The sequence below is a fragment of the Neodiprion fabricii genome, chromosome 3, assembly GCF_021155785.1.
Source record: "Neodiprion fabricii isolate iyNeoFabr1 chromosome 3, iyNeoFabr1.1, whole genome shotgun sequence".
Taxonomy (NCBI): Eukaryota; Metazoa; Arthropoda; class Insecta; order Hymenoptera; family Diprionidae; genus Neodiprion; species Neodiprion fabricii.
In genome coordinates, this window is record NC_060241.1 from 24,852,209 (window position 1) to 24,858,660 (window position 6,452).

Genomic DNA, 6,452 nt, shown 5'->3' on the forward strand with positions numbered 1-6,452 from the left:
TCTAAAATGCATATACATGTGGAACGTACATAATTTCGGTCTATTTATTGTGTTTCTAAGGGATAACTTCGCTTATTATCAATTTAAATCAATGATGTTTGTAAATTTGGGAAAAACAGGTGAAAAATAGAACATCACAACATTATTAATAATGATAATACAAACATATGGATATTGTTCGCGCCCGGTCACCCCACAAAACGCGGAATCTTCGTCTACGAACTTCAAGATAGTTTACTGGTAAGATCAAATCGTTAGTATCTCGAAAGTTGAAAATTGGCATAGGACAAGAAAAGGTGAAGTGGAAAAAAAAACCAGTGAATTTCGAATGAAACCACGGGCAGAAAATTTTTCTTGCACGATACAATCGAGAGGAGGGAAAAAAATTGTTAATAATAACTATAAAAATAACAATAATAACAATAACAATAACAATAAATAATAATAATAATAATAATAATAATAATAAAATACCAGTAATAATAATAATAAAATAACAGTAATAATAATAATAAAATAACAGTAATAATAATAATGATAATAACAATGATGATGATGATGATGATGACGATGCAACAACAAAATAGCATGTAAAAATGGGAAAGAAAAAAAAATCTAATCTAGCGGAATAATCAACCAAAGTACCAACTACTAATTTAACTCAAAAAGAAAAAAAAGAAAAAAATTATTATACATACATCATAAATATAACGTACGTTTAAAAAAAAAAACAAAAAAAAAAAACAAAACAAAACTAGAGACTAGTAAATTATTATATAGTTTTAGCCAATTCACGCGAATGAAAACAAACAAAGGCAAAAAATAAAAAATGGAATAAAATGAAACAAAACTTTGTTAGCAAAAAAGCGAGTAAGCTATATATTATGCAACTTGCATTCATATATTATGTATACATATATATATGATGTATAAGGCTAGTTGCCCACTAACATGACTACGACTATACCTATCTAATAATAAGAATAATAACAATAACAATAATAATATTACTAATAATATTACTAATAACAATAACAGTAATAGTAGTAGTAGTAGTAGTAGTAGTAGTAGTAGTAGTAGTAGTAGTAGCAGTAGTAGCAGTAGTAGCAGTAGTAGTAATGATAATAATAATAATAATAATAGTAATAATAGTAATAATAATAATAATAACAATAATAATAACAATAATAATAATATATTAATAATATAATATAATATTAATAATATAACAATAATAATAAAATGTTAATAATCATGATAACGATAACGATAATAATAATGATGACGATGATGATGATGATGGTAAAAAAAGATGCATACGGTATCTATGTATACGTATATATACATATGTCAACTGTATACGTATATATGTGTGTATGTGTAAATGTATATATAGATTATCTGTATGTATATATTTGAATATTGACTAGGATATATACAGATACATAATATTGTACGTATATACAATGCATATATACACTATTATACATATACATATATATATATACGAAACAGAAGGGGAGAGTGGCACCTTTTATTTGCGCCTCGTTATTCTGAGCTCTGGCACATTCCGAGCGACACAAGCTCAGGGTTAGGCCTAGCCGATGACCCCAATCTACGTGTAACCGGCACTCGCCTGAGCATGTATACATAATTTCAATTATTTATGGAAATGAAAACTGAACTTCAAGATTCACAAGGGTGAACGTATTAAGCACGGGCATAACGTGTGAACAAAAATGAGAATTTGAAGACGCAATTACGGAATTTAGTGTGGTTATCGATTGGTTTCATTATGTTACATAATATATTCATACATATTTATACATAACTCATACACAACACACGCATACCACACACACGCGCACACACATGTTCTTGTCACTTTTGGTAAGTTAAATACACAATAACAATAACAGTAATGATAATAATAATAATAATAATGATGATGATGACGACGACGATGATGATTATGATGATTATGATGATGATGATGATGATGATGATGATGATGATGATGATGATGATAACAACAATAATAACAAAAATAATAAAATAATATTAACAACAATAATGAAAACGGTTAGTATACCAAAGAATTAGCGAAGACTTCGCCACATTACACGATAAGTCATCTACATATGATATAGACCGTATTATATATCCCTATTGTATAATTGAAGACATATATGTCCGTGTGCATCTATGCGATATATAGGTAACAAAAGTTAAGAAAATAAGTAAACAAAATGTGTATAAGTATATGCGTACCTACTTATATATATATACATATATAAAATTTCAGCACTTAATTTCCCATACGATATTGAATGAGTAAAGCAACATATAATAATGGGCTTATACACTGTAGGAGATAATAATGTAACTATCAATTATATAACATAAGATCGGGAAAGTGGAAAAATGAATAAAAATAATAATAAATAAACAAATAAACTAATACCTATCGTATAGGATTTTGAATAAAACCACATAGAGCCATTTAGCGTAGCCAGGTTTTTTGGAGTAAACAGTCGAGTTACGACAGACGGGTATATATGACTCATACATATAGACAGACACTGAGAAAACGCGATCTTGGTGCGTATAAGGATTATATATGAGGTATTCCACACCATTTCACCTAATCGGTGAAGGTCACCGACGCTGATCTTGGTGTCAATTTTTTTCTCAATTCGTCTATCGAAAAAAAAACACGTGTTCGGCCGTTTTTCGATTAGGCAACCTGTGTCGATTTTATGAATTTTCCGATTTTTCAACTTTTTCGAAACAGACTTTTTTCAACTGGCTATATCTTCAAGAGCTTTCATTCTTTTCAAAAACTGATACAAGTATAAAATGTGTCAATAAGTCCGAGCTTTCTGAAAAAAATTTTTGAAAATTTTTTGAATTCCGACACCTTCGATTTTCCTGAAACTTTTTACTTGCATTCGACCAGTTACAATCAAGTTTTCCTCCGAAGGAAATTATGGACTTCCGATTCGTTCGGGAGTTACACCATCATAAGTGCCGAAAAATTGGAAATATCTTACGGAAATCAATCTTAACTTCAATCAGACAAGTTTTTATGTTATAAAAATACATGTTTGCTGAGAAAAAAAACTTTTCGGAATATCCCAAACAATATAAATAAAAACGAGATCACGATTTTTCTTTTCTATGCCAAATATATTTTCAGGTAGAAAATTTCTAAATATGGGTGTTTTTTTTTTTGTTTTGCTTCCTCATAGAGGAAGCTTTGTTTCCGTGAAAATTTTTTTTTTTTTTGAGATTTTCATGCCAATGTTTTCAAAATGTCTTAAAACGTTGAAAATGCATTTTTTTTTTTATTTTCCGTAAGTGTGTGTGTGTGTGTGTGACAAAAATGGTTGTACGCTCTCTAACTTTCATAAATTTCAAGCTACGGTTATAATTTTTTTTGCACAAATTGGGTAGCGTACGAGATCGATCGGTATTGAATTTGACAGGAATCCCTCAAGGTGTTTAGATTTTACAAAATTTTGAAAAATCGAGTTAATCGCTCTAAATTACGTAAATTTGAGGCTATCGAGCTGAATTTATTTACACAAATAGATCAGAGGACAAGGATGATTGAGATTGAATTTCACAAGAATCCCTCAAGGGATGTTCTTTTTTTCGATAGACGAATTGAGAAAAAAATTGACACCGAGATCGGCGTCGGTGACCTTCACAGATTAGGTGAAATGGTGTGGAATACCTCATATATATATATATATATAATTAGTTCTTACCAGAGCAGCTTTCAAATTAACTCAGACGCACGGGGCTTCAGCTTGCTGAATAGCGATACCTATAATTATTACATATACATACTACTAGAGACGTGGTTTCTCTCGATGGATTTTATCGATTTAGTTGGTTTCGAGACGTTACATGAATCGTAAGTGTCGCCTCTGCAGCCGCAGCATAATTACGCGATTAGTTCAACGTTTATTGTACCGCAACGAATATTATCGAATATTTATCGACCGGATTTCAAATTTTGACGTAGCTCGAATACATTGAATCTATGAGTAACAGACAACTTCCCCGTTGAACAATATATTTAAATAAAAATACAGCCGCGATCGATTCCGGCACTGCATATCGTGTGTGTCAAGAAATTTCTCGCTTTTATAAATCGCCACTTTATCGTTCGTAATAAAGTTCTACGATGCGGTCGTATCTCCATCCTACAGAAACCATGAAACACGTTGTCTGTTCGGAGGAACAAAAACAAAAATGTGTGAAACGAAAAAAAAAAATACGCTCGCCCCTCACCCCAAATAAAATACCTGGTCAAAAATGCAAAGTCAAAAACAAACAGACACAGGTATAATGCTTCGACGCAAGCACCAAATGATAATATCACTACAATATAAGCTTTTAAAGTAATACAAGTTTAATCATATTATAAACAAAATTAAAAAAATAACTATAAGGGTAATGATAAAAATAAGAATATTAATAATAATAATAATAATAATAAAATTAATAATACGAAAATAATATTAATTATTACATTAAACACAATAATAATATTAATACGAAGAATAATAATAATAGCAGCAACAACAACAACAACAATACCAATAATAATAATAATAATAATAGTAATAGTAATAATAATAATAATAATAAAATAGTAATAATAATGATACAACCGATAATACTGATAACCTACAATAATGTAAATCCAAAATATTTGATGATATAAAAAGAAAAAAAAAAAAAAAAAAAACAACTATTTTATCCAGAAAGAAGTTTTTGCTACAACCGAGTAGTGTGCATACTGCTAATATACATACATGTGTGAAATAATCGATGTAAAGAGAAATATTACTTACCATTCTAATATATGAGAATAATAATGATTATAAATATGGGCAACAGGTGATCAGTGAGGAATCAACTTTGGATTTATTTTTACATGATACACACATAGCGAAAATGTAGAATTTCGCATTCGTCTTACTGAATTTATACGGTTATACGGATCTCGATGAAATGACACGTTCGCGAATCAAGGTCAACTTTGACTCACCTACTTGACTACCTAACCTATGCCCACACGTGCCCACACTCTCGCATATATATACATATACATGATATAACGTAATACACGATACAGTCGAAACGTCGTCGATGCTCGAAGCGGGCACCGGCATCGAATCGAAACTGAGTAATTAATATTCGCTGTCGCGAAGCCGCAAGTAATTCGTGCGGGAAGATTCCATAACACATAATATCCTTAAGGTTTAGCCGGAAGATAAAGAAAAATATGATTTGCCAGTTACGTCAAAGCACAACTTTGCTCTGCGAGTCATTAATATTATTATACATATGAATGAATATTTCAGAATCACGTGAGCAGAGAGTTAAACTAATTTTCCGAACATCCACTTTCGTATATACATATGATGACCGCCACGTAGGGCAGACTTATAAACGGTTAGCAGGAAAAATAATAATAATAATAATAATAATAATAATAACAACAACAAAGTAAAATCACATAAACCAAAATCCGCGCTGTCGCAGCGACGCGCACACATATTGACTGTTTCTGTAATAATAATTTATTGTACATGACTTTTGACATGCTGACTCTGCAGGCTGCAGTATCTATGCCGGATTTCAGTGGCAGCTAGCGAACAAAAAAAAAAAACGCAGAACGAAGAATATGAGGAACACAGGGAAGGGATGGTTGAACAAAAAATAAAAAATAAAGATAAAGATAAGGAATTAAAAATATGCAAATCCCTTGTATACACTACTACTGTACTGTTTTGTAACGCGTAATTATTATATTACTGTTACAGTCCCAATTTAAATGGAATTAAATTGGACTCATAATAAGTCACAACACAGTCGACGCAAGTCCCGACCGTGTCTGTGATTCTAGGAAACAGGGTATGTTTTTTGCAATTATTTGCGCAACTTATAAAATCGCGTGACAAAGAAAAAAAAAAAAGAATATTTAAATGACGAGGTATAAAAAAATAAAATAAAATGAAATGAAACGACAAAAAAAAAAAAAAAAACGAAATGATGAGACACAAAAACGACGCGTCTTTTCCTTAATAAAGTCATTGCCACTGTATCTACTACTATACTGCTATACTATCTTTCATTAGACATTGCTACACAGGTTGCGAGTGTACAAAATTCGAGAATAGATGGAACTTAAGGGAGTGTCATGGTCGATTTTAACGTTGACGTACATATATCTCAATATCGAAGTCCACGTACCTCAAACGCGAAGAAGAGTTTAACGGTTTCATTCTATACGCAATTCCGAACAAAAAGACTCCAATACATTGTTATTCAACGCAGAAATAAAGAAATAGCATGGATTCTACGAATTTACAATATTACGGTTTTGTTAAAACCATGGCATTTCTTTATTTCTTCGTCAAATGAAAATGCAT